Consider the following 16,322-nt stretch of genomic DNA (forward strand, 5'->3'; position numbering starts at 1 on the left):
GTGCATAGAAGGAGGAACTGGAAGTGTGAGTGCTGAAGTAGCACTATTTGAACTTCAGTAATTCATCTGCCATACTTGTCTTTCCTGGCCCATTTGGTGAGAAACAATGTCTGATCCTGGCCTTCTAGACAGCCACATTGGGAAGTAGGAAGGAGTGCAGACATCTGGAGAATTCCACATGTGCCTCTATGCACAGAAAGAATAGAGTTATGAAATAAAATTATATTGCTGGAGGTTTTAATTAGGGGTTGATTGTATTTTTGGGGTGAGAAAAAAGGGGATTAAAGATGGTTATGCAAGACGATACTGTAAACCAAGTGTACAGATTTTCAGGATTAGTGTGGTTGAAACAGATTCCACAGCTGTGCTGTGGAGCGCAAGAGAAAAAACAAAGAATGGCTTTGGGGTATGGGGCCATTCTTTCTGCTTCTTTAAATGTTTTTATCGTGTGGACATATAGTTCTTCTCTCAGTCCTTTCTTTTTTGTTAAATTTTTATCAAGTAGGTATGTGTTTCTTGACTTAGATAATATGGATTTGTATGTTTTAACACCTGCACAGGGTAACTAGTTTTCATCTGTGCTGTAGCAGTGAGCAAGAGGAAGAAGTTCAAGAGGCCCGACTTGGCACACTCCCAGCAAAATTGATTTCTTTACCTCATGATCTTGATAAACTACTAATTATTACAGTACTTTACAGGATATACAAATCCGTTCATCAGGTAGTTGTAGGTTCATATAAAATTAAGTCTGTAAGATAGATATGGATGTCATACTGAGCTACAACTGAAAAGTATAGCTTTAGGCAGATTTTCTAGAGAAGTTTGTGAGACTTTTAAACTGATATTTGAAGATAACACATAGAGTATTTACTTGTAAGTGCTTATATTAATCTTCTATGGTATTTTGCTTACAGCAATGCTCTGTTTCTTGCATGAAGCAAATGATTCAGCTAGTTGTAGTCAAACATAAAAATGCCTGTGTGCATGCTTCTCAGTCTCACACAAATATGTTCCCAATGCAGCTGAATCATCCAGAAGCAATGTATGGCTCTTTCTTTGGATTTCTGTTTGTCCTGCATTATCAGGACTAAAATACTTGTATCCCTAAAGCAGTAATAGGTTGAGAAGTGTTTGCTTTACTCTGTCTCCTTTTCACAGTTGTTCTGAGCGTTCTTTGGTTTGGATTTCTATTTGCATGCATTATCAGCCACTAAAATACATAACATCCCTGAAGCAATAATATGCCAAGAAGTGTCTGGTCTGCTGCATTTCACTTTCACTCTTGCTGTGTGTGTTCTGTACTCTGGAAATTTGTCTTGTTACAGGGTCTGTAGCCATCGGTTTTCTAAGTCACAGTCAAACTTTGCCAGTGCATGTACCAGAGGGGGTTGCCTGTTCTACAACCTGGAACCCATTTTGTTTGCTTGTGTGCTGTAGAAGCAGTTGTAGCAAGAACACTATTGCAAGAAAAAAAAATGATTTCATGCTGATACAAAGAGCTACAGACACAAAGCCTCAAGCTCATCTTTCCATAACATGAAGTTTTTTGTCTAAGGCACAAGCACAACCCTGAATTACAGTCTTATGTTAAAATAAGTTAATACATGCATGTGGTTGTTTTACTTTGCCACTCACTTGAAATACTGCAGTGGGAGGGCTGAGGCACTGGAACAGATTGCCCAGAGAAATTGTGAATCCACCCTGGAAGGGGGTCAGAGTAAGTTGATCTAGTGGAAGGTGTCCCTGCCCATCCCGTGGCAGGGCAGTTGGAACTAGATAATATTTAAGGTCTTCTCCAACCCAAACCATTCTATGAATAAGAAAATATCTGCTGTACTGTTGAAAGCCCTGGCCTGCACAATGGAACCCCAAGCGTCTGATGCAGTCTTTTGCTTAATGAACATAAGACCAATCTGTAATTCTTGGGTTTTTCACTTTCTGGCATTTGGATCATCAAGTGACTGTGGTGCTTTATGCCTCCATATTTCTTTCTGTAAGGTGGAACTGATGTTTGCATCTTCAAAAATATTCTTGGACTTATTTAAAAAAAAATAGTAATCATTTTTTCTATCAGTCGTAACCTGTTCAACACTGCAATTTCTGTTAATGGACTTTATAGTCTGATTTTCAATTTCTCAGGTAATTTCCTCTATAGTCAGATCTCTTCTCTGTCCCTCCTTGGTGTGTGTTTGGCCTTTAGACAGGCAGTACTGTTGGTGGTACTACTTGGAGAGGTCTGGTCTCAGGACAGCCTGACATTCAGTCTTAACTGAAATGCAGGTAAATTATTTGTTACAAATTGCAGTTAATGACTGTTTAATTAATTTTTAAGTTTATTATATAATTCCCAAATGACTTTGTAACTGTAGGTAATTTTACTTAACTGGAAGTGCAAACTGATAGATACAGATATATACAAATTGTCACATACTTGTCATTGAGGAGAAGAAGATTGCCAAAAATCTATCCGCCTCTAAAAAGCATTCTAAGATGTATCTCAGTGTAGTAATATAGACTTAAGTTCCAGAATGTAATCTGACATGCTGTATCACTGACCATGCTTATTCTTCAGTTTCTTCCTATTCTGTGCCTTACAAGCAATTGGCACAAGAGTCATTAGAGGACTGCCACTAAATGCTTTTGGTAAGTCATACCTAAGCTTGAGTTTTCTGATACGGTATATTGAAACAGTACTCAAAAGGTCTGTACATATTAGCAATTAAGAAGTCCTTTAAACTAAGAAAAGACAACAGTGTAAACTCAGAATGAGCATGTGCATGTGAACTGGACAGTATTTGAAAGGTAGATCTCCAGATGATGAGCAGTAGAGATATAAAGTGCTGAAGGAACACACTGCATTGGAAGCATAGTCCATGGGGAGTTTTTCTAGCTGTTATATTGTTGTAGTAGGTTACAAGTGTTAAGGAAGAGGATTCTGTTCTTAAGGAGGCAGGAAGAGTAGCATTCTGCTAGAGTAGAGTCCTCTTCCCAGCCTCATTGACAAAAGCCTGTTATCAACATGTGCTTTGCAATGGATTGTAAAATTTTATGGGGAAAACACTGTGGTTTTATTATTTTCTTACTGCATGCAAGTATTAATAATTCTAACTGGGCAGGTAGGAGTGGGTAGTGAGTGACTAATTCAGAGATCCAGTCTCCTATGAGCTGTTTTGTGCTTCATTGCCAGTTCTTGGTGCTTTATTAGAAGACATCACAACTAGTTCCTTTCCTACTCACAGTTACTTTATTAGTGCTCAGTTTAATGATTCTTTCCCAGTGGGTAATTAATTCTGCTTTCTGATGTTGCTCTCCTGCAGTATTGTCAGCAGTCCCTACCTTTTGTTTTGGGAAATAAGAAAGAGAAAGTAGACCAAAAATGTTTTAAAATGTAAATAAAGTAATTTTTACTTTTGAGTGAAAATTCAATTATATGTAGCTAGGTTTTACTGTAATTGGTGTTTCAGTTAAATCTTGCTTTATGAAAACTTAATTAAAAGATCAGGTGAAATGTGACATAGGGAAAATCAAGATGGGAGACAGTAATTACTTGAGAGAGTTTCTTTGGAAAGAGTCCTGTGAGGATTCAGAGACCCTTCCCTGCTCTGGTCTTACCAGTTTTCAATTTTCTCAAATATGGAAATTTCTTCATAAATTTTTCTCTGTGAAAGTGGAGTAATGCTGTAATCACAGAACTTGCAAAGTTTGTTTTCCAGAGATCCTGGATTTAGGTATTTTTCTCAGTGGTAGCTTGTGCATGAATCTTTTCACTTCAAGCTGAACCTTCAATGAGAATGTCTTGTCACTTTGAAGGAGAATGTGGCTTCTAACTGTAAATCTTTAAGTTTTAAGGATGGATTCCACTTCTAAGTGGGAGCAGGTATGAAGGAGTTAAAATCTACTACTCTGTAGTAGCTGTGCCTCAAGTACAAAAAGCTGGGTCACTTAGAAGCTGGCAGACAGCAAGCTGAAGCAGTGGAGTATTTCATTGCCCAGCTTATCTGACAGCTTACACTGATTTATTGCAACTTGTGTAGTGCAAGTGACAGGAAAAGCAGATTTTTATTTTAGAGGTACTTGCTGTATCTGTGTTAATTGGAATGGGACTGTCAGATATGCTTTTTAAAATTGCAACTCCTAGTTTTTCTTACAATGTTTTCGTTCACTGGATAGGGGCAACACAGCAGACTGACAGATAGGAGAATCAGTGCAGTGCCCTGAGTTGCAGAAAGGCACTTCAGATACCCATCTTTATTTCCTCCTAATCTTTAGGTTATCTAGAGTTACCACAGTCTTGTATAACTTAATGAGATTTACCAAGAACAATGCAGTGTTTGCCCAGCTTTCTCTGTAGGCTGACTTGGAGCTCTGCCTGAATCCTCCCCTGCTAATATGCCTGGAGAATGAAAATAGGGTAGGAAAGAACTGCTCTGCAGGGGGACCTCAGGAGTTGTGCTCAATGCTCTGAGCAGGGACCTAACAAAGTGCAAAGTAAACGGTGAAGTAAAGCAACTGTTACCAGAATTACATCTGTTGTTTGGAAGATGACTGTCCATCACAATGCACCTAGAGAACTGCAAGTTGTCAAAAATTGAAAGTCATGAGAGCAACATTTCCCAGAAAGCTGCTTGGCAGTCCATTTCCCTGAAAAAATTTAGCAGTAATTTCTTCCCACCTGCAGCATCCATGCACTCCTGGTTAGCTGAGGCTTCCTCAGCTTTTTGTCCCTTAGATGTTGATAATGGAGTAGTTGATCTGTTCCTTTTTTTCCTCTTAGCACTTGACACTACTGTTTTGCTTTTTTTCCCCCCTCAAGTGCAGCAGCTTCATTCTTCACCTGTAGCTTTTTTTCTTAAATGCACATCAAAATAGTTTAAAGTAACCTGTGTCCCTTTACAGCTTGAGTATTACACCATGAGTGCTGCATTTGTGATAGTCTAGGAGAGCAGTCACAAGTAATTTCGTTGTGTAAACCTGTGTGACATGAAGAAATTCAGAAACTGCTAAGGGCACTCTAATGCAAGATCCTTGTCTTAATAGTTAAAACCCTCTCTGAGACTTAACCACTTTTCTTGAGAGATCTTTACTTGGGATTCCTCCATAGGATGTTGTTAGAGTTGCATTGCACTGGCACTGAGCAGCTGTTATTGAATTGGTAGCAGGAAAACTCCAGATCCTCAGGAGAAGGACTCATGGTAGCTAGATATTTAAGCTGAGCTGCTTCCCATAAAGCAAAGAAGTGTGCAGCACTGGTTGGCTTAACCTATGTGCACTGGGAAAGGCTTTACTCTCCCTAGCACGCAAAACGTGCGTGCTACAGAAGGTATCTTGAGGAAGAAGTACTGTACTGATTTCTACCAGTCCTCACCCTCCAATACTGCAAATATTTTCCCATATGGTCAAAAAGATGTTTCATTATCTCTACATGGATCACTTGTGTTTGTAGACACAAGCTTGGTTGTATATATGAATCTGCTAGTGTAGAAAGAAACTGAGCAATTGCTGTGATTCCTATATTTTCATTATAAGTGTAGTTATACTTACGTTACTTTCATGAGTGCTACTTGCATTGTAAAGCTATAATTGAAACTTAGTTTTTAAAATCAAGCCTTTGGCTGTAAAAGGCTTACAAGGCTTTTGTTTATTTTTTAGAGCAATAGTTATAAAACCATGTAACTGGTACCTGTTTTCCTACGAATCATGCTGTTTTCTTCACAAGTGGATAAATAAATGTAGCAATTCATATAAAAATATAATTCTCTGTGTTGATGTTTGCAATGTATTTACCCATGGCAAGCACAAAATTACTGGGAATATACGTTAGACAGACAGTATGTTTTGAATGGCTTTCCTGAATACGGAATGAATTCATTCAATGCTACCTTTTTCTAAAATGTTAACTTGTTTCTCTAAAATACTAAGTTTGCAATGAGATTACTCTTTCTAATTTTTATTTTTCTTTTAATTAATTACAAGTGGTAGGTAAGAAAATGCATTCTTCTGCTCATCTTCATCTAAAGCTTCATGTTTGGAGACAGTTTCTAGACTTTTAACCCAGTGAAACCTAAAGCAGTTTACAGAGAAATGAACCAGTTTCACTGTTTTAAGAGCTGCACTTGTAGAAAGAGGCATTTTAAAAACAATTTAGGTCTTAGTTGAAGAGTATAACTATAGCTTTCAGGTATAGTTTGAAGGCATGCTTTCGGCTGAGGTGTAGCTCAGCTTCTAAAGCTTGTTCATGTTTGTATAGATGTCACTTCTCTTAGAATTCTTGTAAGCTGGGTAAAGCATCACTGTAGTAGAATTAGGGGAAAATGGTATATAAGCAAAAGTGCAAAGTTATAAAGGAACAGTCATTTTCTATATAGCTTTCAAATAGTTACCCTTGTCCTCTGAAAATAAAATTTCTCTGCACAGAAAATATGTGCTAATCCTTGAAGCATTCAACCACTGTTCTTGGGTTTTTGATGTAGGATTAGTTTTTTTTAACAATGTAAAGATTGTGTTCATAATGCTGACTTTCTGGCATATATGAATGGCTATGCAGATGAGCCCTGACGACTCTTTCTGGGTCATTATAAAACCATACTTCCCTGCTGGGAATTGCAGTTTGCATGGTTAAGTCAGCAGAAAGAGCCAGATTGCCACCCCCAGCCTCTCAGTTACTGCTTGTGGTGATCTGTGCCTCAGCACAAGTCTGTGCCAGCCACCAGATCAAAAGCCTCAAATGGCAAACGGGGTTGCTGAGATGTGGATGCACATCTGATCCCCTGCCTCACTGGACGAGGAGTAGCCACTCCTTATCTGTGGCTGGGGCTCTGTCAGAACCTGACCACCTTCAAATGCCAGTTCTTCCTAGGTGTGAGCAGCACATGCACTGCAGTCTGCCGGTGCTAAAGAATGTCTACAGCAAAGCACTGCTTATCTCAATTACTATTTATTTAAACTGAAACTATTCTTGAAGTAGATCAAGTAGTGCTTGACTTACGTGTTGATACAAGCTGTCATAAAGAAAACTATGTTGTATTCATAATTTTGAAGTGAAAATAAAAAAAAAGCTCTTATTTTCTGAAGCGAGAAGTTTTTGCAATGTGGTGAAAATAAAAGTGTTGAGTAGTATAAACATCTAGGCTGCTTTACTCTTTCACAATGAAAGGTTTGCATCTTACAGGTTACAGATTTTTGCAAACAGTTCTTGATCAAAATTAATTCAGAAACAGAACAAATTAGGACTTTTTACTAGTTGCTTTTGGTAGCTTTTACTCCTGGAGTTGATTGTTATTCTAGTATTGCTATAATGATTCAAAAATGCATTTCTTCATTATTTCTTCTATCTTTCTGAAATGAGATCTTACAGCTATGAGCTACAGGCACACGTTCCCAGTATGGCATTCTCAGTGGAATAGTTGGGAACTCGGGCAGCTGAGTGGGGTCTGGCTGGGAGTTTCACAGCCTGGATTAATAGGAACAGATGGTAGCCATAAAGAATGACTGAATATGAGTAACTAATTCCGGGTTGCTGGGAAGTGTAAACTGACATCTGTAGTGCTAGGTGTGGTCAGAGGCTTGGACAGTTGCAAAGACCTTTGCTTTGCATTTTCTGGATACTTTTCTTGATTACTTTGCCTCTGGTTAATTAAATCTCACTCTTTCTGACTTTGTCACTCAAGATAAATTTCCTCTTAACATGGTTATTTTTTGATTATTGTAACCGTGAATAATCTCAAAATAATTTTGGATAGAAAAAGTTGTTTAAGAATAGTTTCTTCTCAAAATGTCTATTCCATAGATAGTACTGATGTTGAGGCTGAGTTGAACAGGGCCCCACAGATGAAGTGGTTCTAATGCTTAGAATCATAGAATATACTCAGTATATTTTAAATTACTACCTGATTGTTATTAAAGATTACTGCATTCTTTTTGTAACTGCTAAACTGTTTTCTTTTAATGAAGTGAGCAAATGAAGCTTTATTTTAATAAACTTTCACACTCTAGCCTGTTGGTGGTTCTTGTCTGTCTTTCCTCAGGTATCATGACTCACTTTTTTCCATTTCATAACCCGCAGTTTCCAGGTTAAAAATATTCCTTGACTATAAAGAATTTCAGTGTAGCAAAATCAGTACTGTGATAAATAGTCCCTCCTTGATTATGCTTTGTTGAATATTCATGTCTCTTTACTGTATGTGATTATCCTAGGCTGTTCTTCTGAGATACTGTCCTGGAGATGCAACAGAAAGTCCTTAACACTTTAATTATGGAGAAATTGTATTCTGTATTGGCATGTTAATTTTTTTATGAGCTGGGTTTACTTCTGTATCTTTTGAACAAGGGAGAGCTTGAAACTTGAAATTAGTCTTGTGAAAGGCTAATGCTATCTTCTTGGGGGATTGCATTTACTGTATGATAGTTGGGGTTGTTTCTACTGGATACAATTTGAGGTTTTCTTAAGTGAAGAACGATTTTGTGGTTTTGATCCATATAGATAACACACAACAGTGAAAAAGCCATCTTGTGGTCAACAGAAAGAATTATTTATCCAGGCTCATTAAGATATGATTGTTCTATAAATCTGGGACAATACCAACTATTGAGGAGCTTCATTTGCATTTCTTCGGATTGCTGTGGTCCTTGACTCCTTCACAGTTGGATGCCACATAGTAACATAGGTTTTTGGTTATAATTACAATATTGGTCACACTGATTTGGGCTAGTGGCTAGATAATTCCAGACCTTTATGTCCCTGCTTAGTCTATTAGATGTTCAACAGTACAGGTTCTTTAGCTGTGATGAACCAGCTCTCTACAATTAAATAAATTAGTATTAAAATACTAGACTTAAATGAAGGCTGCTGATGTTGGACTCGCATTCTAGAAGAGATGCACCTAAGTCTGTCCATTACTGTGATTTGTGTTCTCGTGTGGTTTTAGTGCTACTGGTTTGTCCCACTGCCCTTGTGCATTTCAGTGCTCTGCTGTAGCCAAGTACAATTGTGCCACAGCTAAGAAATTGACTTCTAGTAATCTGACGTAGGGGAGATACTAAATGGGAAAGTGTGCTGCCAATCATCCTTGAAATAAATTTCAGTAATCAGTTATAAAGTGCTGATAATGCCTTTACTAGATATGTGCAGTGGGTGGGAAGCCTAGATATTAGAGGGGACTAGAGCTTTCCCAGATGTTCACACTCAAATACAAGCTGTGCAATGAATATTTTAGCTTTATCTTCTAGGGAAATGGTTAGTGTACTAGAACAGCATTCAAATGCACTGCTTTCTCAAGTATTTCCTATTAGCATGTTTAATAATTACTCTGTTATCCCCTTAGGTTGACTGTCATTACTGAAAGCTGAAGTGTTAACTGTAACAGCACAAAAGGTTTCAGAGACTATAAAAGGGCTTAATTTCTGTTTAGGTTGAGCAATATAATTGTAATATGTTTTGGAGCTGTCTGTAGACTACGAGGTGGCTGATTGTTGACAGCTCCTGTTATGAGTGTTTGTGAAAGGTAATGGTCTTTTAAAATAAGTATCCTTTGCAGTTAAAATGGATCCCTTTTGTCAGTGATGAATTTCTTTTCTCCACAAACTGTTTTAAATCGATTCTTCTGATGGTAAAGATTATGCAGTTATTGTAGAACTTTTCAGTTCTTTCAGCAAGTTAACCAGCATGTTGCCCCTGTCCTCCTGAATTTTACTACTCAGATGTGAGCGATATTCTAAATTTATCAGTTGGCAAGAAAACTGATTTTGTCAGAGTAAAGCAAGAACCTTAAAGTATAATTTGGTGGGAACACAAACTGAAAGAAATTACTTGATGAAAGTCTCTTTGTCTGTATAATCTGACATACTTCTGGGATCAATCATATTTCCAAGGCAGTAAATTTAGATTGCATGTCCAGCATCCAAGATGTAGGAAGTTTACCAGATTTCCTGCAAAGTTGCTGGAAGAAAACATTAGCTCAGCTGTAGGTTGGCAAGTTTCTTGTCACCTTAGGAATTTGCTGTTTACTTATACTCCCCTTGCACCCCCGCAAAAAGCTCACCTTGACTTGTATTCAAACTTTCTTGTAGCATAGCAACCTCTGCTAATATTTAATTCCAGATTCTCTTTGCCATAAACTTGCTTCTTCATCAGGTTGCCTCCATAAATCTTCTGTCTGTGGAACCACTTGCTGCTTGGAATCCTTACAATTAACACAAACCATTATGAGATGCTTCTTAATTAAGTGAATTTTAAAGTTGGTAGTGTTAAAGTTTAACATTTTAATGAAAACTTGCTCTTTCAAGTTCATTGTAAGATACGTGAAGTATTTTACCTTGGATAAGTACCTCAATGCAGCTTTATATGTTAGTGAAGGATGTTCTGAAAGGAAATGTTTTAGTTTCTGCCTGTTCATTTGGAGGTCCTAACAACACAAATTTTTGTAATAAGGTGTGTATGTTCTTTGTTCTTAATAGAGATTAATGGCTGAGTTGCTGGACTCTGAAATAGGATCAGAGATTTCTTTGTGCCTTTTTCATGATTATTTTGCATCCTAATTTTAGTTTCCAGCTGAACAGTCTGGAGTCCCATGCTGGTTCAGGTCACCCCATTGTCATTACTAGCCCTGCCTGTGGGCCGGTACAGTCTTTTGATGTCATTGTGAACTGTTTAAAGGAGATAAGTGGTACAAACCCCTTGAGAGGCAGGTGGATATCCTTCTAGCTGGTTATGTTCCCTGGTTTGCTTGGTTTTCCTGCAAAGGGTCAGCACAAGCTGGACAGGAGGGACAGAACCGTGATACAAAGAGACACCAGTTCCTGGATGTGCCTCCTCAGTACTGCTAGTTAACCATCAGTCCTCTTTATTACTAAGCATGAAAGACTAATTGAGATGCAGCAACAACAAAAGTTCGTCAGGAATCCTTCCCTATGTTTTTGCTGCTCCTGACACTGGTTACTGGCTGACGCCAGTGAAAAGACTGACACATTCCTACTACCGTAGAGCTTTTTTATTGTGCTGGGAGTAAAAGTGCCTCTCATCCAATATCCTGCCTCCAGCTTTTGTTGCTCATCTGTTGTTTCTATGATGCACCTTCCCTCCTATCTGCAGGAGACATGACAGGAGCTGTAGTGGAAGTCCTGATCTGGACAGGGGACATTTATATCTGTCTAATCTTGCAAAAAAAAGTCTTTAAAATTATTCCATCTCCTTAGCATTTATGCTCAAATGCATTTTAGAAACAATAACTGGATTCCTTTGGTAGTCCTTGCATTTTCTACCATAATCTCATTTCTTAAAATATACTTACAATTCTAATTTTCATAGGAGCTCTCCTTGACTGACCTTTTTATTTCTATTGTCAGTAGGTTTGTAACTTCATTTCTGAACTTTTTAATGAATTCTTTATGATGCTTACAGGTAAATACTGGAAATACCTTTCTGGATGATAAAGTGATTCTAAGGTGTCTTTTCACACCTCTGTTCTATTGATTGTTTTAAAATTGAGCTGTGTGCAGACTTGTCTCTGCTTTCTAACGGTAAGTCTGCAGATCATATTAGGAGCCCTAGTAATTAGTCTCCTAAGTGATTTTAGGAATGAAAAAACATTTAATATGATGATTTCAGCCCATTGTGTAATCTGACACTTCCTGTATAATAATTAGATGCATCTTCTGGTCAAAATTTAAGGAACCTTCTGTTACGTTTTTTCTAAGCTATATCCTTTAATGAGGACAGAAAGTTCATGCCTTGGTTACTCAAGTGGATAAAGACTAGACTTGCCTGCTCTCTTTTCTCATATTTCATAGCTGTGGTGCACAGTGTAGAGCTTCTGCCTTCTCTGACGGATTTCCAGTTAATTGTTTTCATTTTCTTTTTCTCATGTCTTGTCAGTTACCAGCTCTATTAGTTAGGTAGTAATATACTTGCCTGCAGCAAGAATCTGTTATTTGGTGTGAGCAGTTTAACAGTGAGAGCATATTAGAAAATGTCATCTAAGTGTAAATGAAAGCATTCTCATAGAAAAGATTAAGGAAAGATTCCATTGCAGCTGTATTTGTTTTGCTAGGAAAGCTGTTCTTTGTTTTCAAATTTCTTTAATATTTAGCTATTAAAATAATTACATAACAAATACTGGTTATGTATTTTAGAGGTTTTTATACTTGATTAATACTTAATGTCTTGCTTCTGACTATGCCTTTTCAGAAGAACTTACTCTCCTATGTTCTAGTGTGTCTTAAATGGAGATCAGAGGAGGAAAGTCTGGAGAACGTTAGTGCATTCTAAGGCAACTAAAAGTAAATGAGTAATGTAAATAACACTAGAGACTCTAAAACATTATTTCTTTAAAGTGATATGATTTTTTCCCCTTATTTTGATCTGTTTCAGAATAGCCATTTTTACTCCTGGTGGTTTTTTTTCAGGAAGAACTTTGCTTTTGTGTGTGAATGCTTGCTGCATGACAGTCAGATAAACTAAGAAGGCTTTCCTAATTGCCTCCTCCTGTTCCCCAAAACCTCTTGCTGCACTCTTTCAGACTCAGAGTAGCAAAGCATATATTTTGATAATTGAAAGTATGTAACAAATGTGTCTTCTGAATTGAGATTTTTGCTTGAATCTTTTGAACCTGTAGGTTTTGGGACACACAGTAGAGGAAGTAAGGTCTGAGTAGAAATCCAGAAAGGCTGTTTTAGACAGCAACATTGTGAACACATTTCTCAGGGTGAGAAAGCTGGCATGGAAATTGCAGAATTACCGAGTCATTTTGGCTGGAGATCCACATGTTGAGATGGTCAAGGCCTAAGTGAGCATGGTTCTGGGTGGGTGGCCTGCTGTAGCTGCCCCTGCTTGAACAGAGGGTAGACTAGATCTTCAAATGTTTCTGGCAATCTAAGCAATTCTGTGTGATTTTGAACTAATACTCTAAATCTTTAGGTTTCCCTACGAAATCTTGTGTTATTTATTGCGGGTTTGATAATAAATAATTTCAAGTATTGTATTAATGCCAGTTGAATAGCTGGTATCACCGGCTAGCTTGTGATAGGACTGTTGAGGTGTGCAAGCTTCCTTTTCTCTGTTTATTCCTGTAGTCATTAACTTGTGAGAAGAATGCAGCAGAAACAATAAATCTGTTGTCATGATGCCTCTTGTTCAAGACTTCCTACAAACAGGTGTTAACTTTCATACCACCTCTATGTTATGCAACAGGTTTTAGTTTCACCTGTAAGAGGCAAGTGGTGTTGCTGGGGCTAGCAGTGGTTCTAGCAGCATCTCAGGGCTGATGGTGTGCACTGAACATTAGTGAGAGCTGCTGGTCTGGCCAATGGTGTGGCTCTTTTGGATGCATGAGGAGTGTTTTTGGCTGGCATGTTTTGAACAAGATTCCTCTGCAGGTCCTGTGTAAAACCAGTCTTCATTAAGAGCTGAAAGGAGGTAAAAGGTAGCTTTTTTTACACAGCGTATATTGGTTTTGGTTGTGCACATCTTTCTAACTGTTTTCCAGTAAAAACCACATATGGATGTTGCCATCTTTACTTCTCAAATTAGCTTCACTACATGATTATATCAAAGATACATCTTAACACACAGTCCCCAAGAAGCCTATGGGAAGATGGCCACACTGCAGTGGGGGAATGAGCATGGGCATTAGAAGTGACGTGCCCAAGGCACGGGGGTGGCTGGGGGTGCAGTAAGGCTCAGCCTCACTAGGCCAGGGGTGTAGCGCCCTTCCCCTCTCCTCTGGTGGCAGCCACTGCCTCATGTGGGTCCTCAGTGGATTTTGTGTGCAGCAAGTGGACACATTCCTGTGCTTTCCCATAAAGGACTTCCTCTTTTGTGTGTGCTGTCTCCATTACTTTAATTGTTATCACTTTAATCTCAATCACTTCAAATACTGACATGAAAGATGGGAGAGAAATATCCCTAATAGTGGGCTGGGTTTGAAAGTTCTCTGTCAAGTATACAAAGGGCTATTTGAATGCTTCTTTCCATGGTGCATTCTGGTTGGCATTGAAAATTGGTTGAATAAATTTTTAATGCTCTTTTTTTTTTTCCCTGACATTTTTATTTGGGTTTTTTATTCTGTGCTGGTTGCTCAGTCAATAGGAGGAGGAGGCACTGGCATATCCTGGGAGGCTCTGCCGGGAACTGGGTTATCATGCTGAGAGGCTGCTGTGAGTGTTTACCTATCGCAACAAAGGATCTTCTCATGCCATTTTATTATTAAACAACATGTATTCCTTGCTTGAGCTTTTGGAGGCTCCCAGCGGTCCTGTCAGGCTAACCTTATTGCTGAAGATGATTTTGTGCTCTTAGTTTGGTAAGTCAGCCAGGCAGTGGGGCGTTGGCCGAAGCCTCTGCCATCCCATGATGAAGCCCTTCTACTGTGACACAAGCCAGGGACCGTAGCTGTGCTTCAGGAGTCACATGCATGCTTTTAGGTGACCCCATTTCTTCCTGGGCCTTGGCACTGGCCTGTGCTGGTGTGGGGCTGTCCGTATGGACCTGGTGGAGCTGCCCCAGGCTGGAAGATGTGGTGTCTCTGATGGTGCTTGGCTGTGCTCACTGTGCTCAAGTTGTATCTCAGCTGACTTCAGTCAAAATGTCGTTTTGGGTGGCTGCTGCCAATGTACTTCCCGTTATAACTACAAAAGAAATCACTTTTACTTGTCAGTATTGGTTATTGTAAGGAAATAGGGATTTGGGTCACCAAAGCATGTGTTGCACCCAGATGTGTTCTTTATACACTGTGGAACTTTGTTTTTACAGTTTGTATGTGTTCCTTGTGGACATTTCTGTTTTGCACAAATGACTGATCTCACAGTTAGTAGGAAATACTACCAGTGTTAAGACAGAATAAAAAGCAGCTGTGGTTTAGCATCAGTCCTTGTTTCCTTATGGTGATAGAGTTTTTAGCATTGAATTATAGAATGTCTTGGATTAGAAGGAACCTTAAAGATCATCTAGTTCCAATTCCCCTGCTTGGTCAGGGATGCCACTCTCTAGATTAGGTTGCTCAGGGCCCAGCCAACCTGTCCTTGAAATAGCACATGGAATATTTTTAAACTAAGTCAAGAAACAATTTGTTCAATAACAGTAATGAAATTACACAATAATAATAATGCATGGCCTTGTTTTTGTTTTTGGCTGTGGAAACCATGCTAAAGGTCTTTATAAACAGAGTTTTGTGAACACCTGATGTCTTCAGTTAGTTATTTTGACTTTTGCGTGCTTACTTGGATCATAGCTTCTCTCTTTCAAAACTATAGTTATATCTATCCTTTTATTTAATCTCAGTATACCTGCAATGTGAATTAAGGAAAGTTATTCTTTGTATCATTACATCAAACCTCGAAATTCCAATACAGCCCCTAGCAACCATTTGCTCTGGGTGTGCTTCTAGAGTTTGTTAGTTGCATTTTCTTTGTTTTCATCCTTTGGAACTCAGAAATCAAATTTGTCCAGCTTATTCCATTTAAATGTGTGCAGATTTTGACTGGAGTAGAGTTAAATTTTAAAGCTAAGTCTTAAGTTTAAATCCAAAATACAGCCCATACTGGCTGCTATGAAGAATATTAACTCTAACCCAGCTGAAACCAGCACATTCTCCACCCCTTATTCCATCTAGATGCAGTGCATTCTTCTTACCCATGAACCTCCTTCCCATCCTTTGATATAATACACAGATATCATTCCCATAGTCTATGGATCACCCCGTGAAATGTCTGTAAAGTGTCCATAAGTGTCCATTGAGTTCCTTTAGTCCATGACTTTGGGCTCTATCTGTTAGGGTGGTCACTCAGGGCAGGAGTGGTTGGTGTTTTCTGTGGAGTTACAGGGCACCAAAGCCAGCTCAGTTCGGGTCACTGCTTGTCATGCCCACCCATGGTCAGCAACTCAGCCCCGTGCAGCCGCTTGCTCACTCCCTGCTGGTAGGATGGGGGAGGGAATTGGAAGAATAAAAGTGAAAAAACTCGTGGGTTGGGATAAAGACAGTTTAGTAGGTAAAGCAAAAGCCACACACACAAGCAAAGCAAAACAAGGAATTCATTCACCACTTCCCATGGGCAGGCAGGTTCAGCCATTTGCAGGAGAGCAGGGTTCCATCATGTGTTATGGCTACTGGGGAAGATAAACTCCACAACTCTGAGTGCCCCCCCTTTCCTCTTTTTTTCTCCCAGCTCTATATGCTGACCATGATACCATGTAGTCTGGAATATCCCTTGGATCAGGTGGGATCAGCTGTCTGGCTGTGTCCTTTCACAACTTGTGTAGCCCCAGCCTCCTTGCTGGTGGGGTGGGGTGAGAGGGAGAACAGGCCATGACTTTGTGTAAGGAACATAGAAAA

At 38.9% G+C, this 16,322-nt stretch overlaps 1 protein-coding gene across 2 annotated transcripts in view; it reads left to right on the top strand.

Annotated features, from left to right (window-relative positions):
- The window catches only part of SLC2A13 (solute carrier family 2 member 13), a 142,992-nt gene that overhangs the window by 11,140 nt on the left and 115,530 nt on the right, over positions 1–16,322 (top strand). The window lies entirely within an intron of this gene.

Source organism: Corvus brachyrhynchos, unplaced genomic scaffold (genome assembly GCF_000691975.1).
Source record: "Corvus brachyrhynchos isolate BGI_N302 unplaced genomic scaffold, ASM69197v1 scaffold239, whole genome shotgun sequence".
Lineage (NCBI taxonomy): Eukaryota > Metazoa > Chordata > Aves > Passeriformes > Corvidae > Corvus > Corvus brachyrhynchos.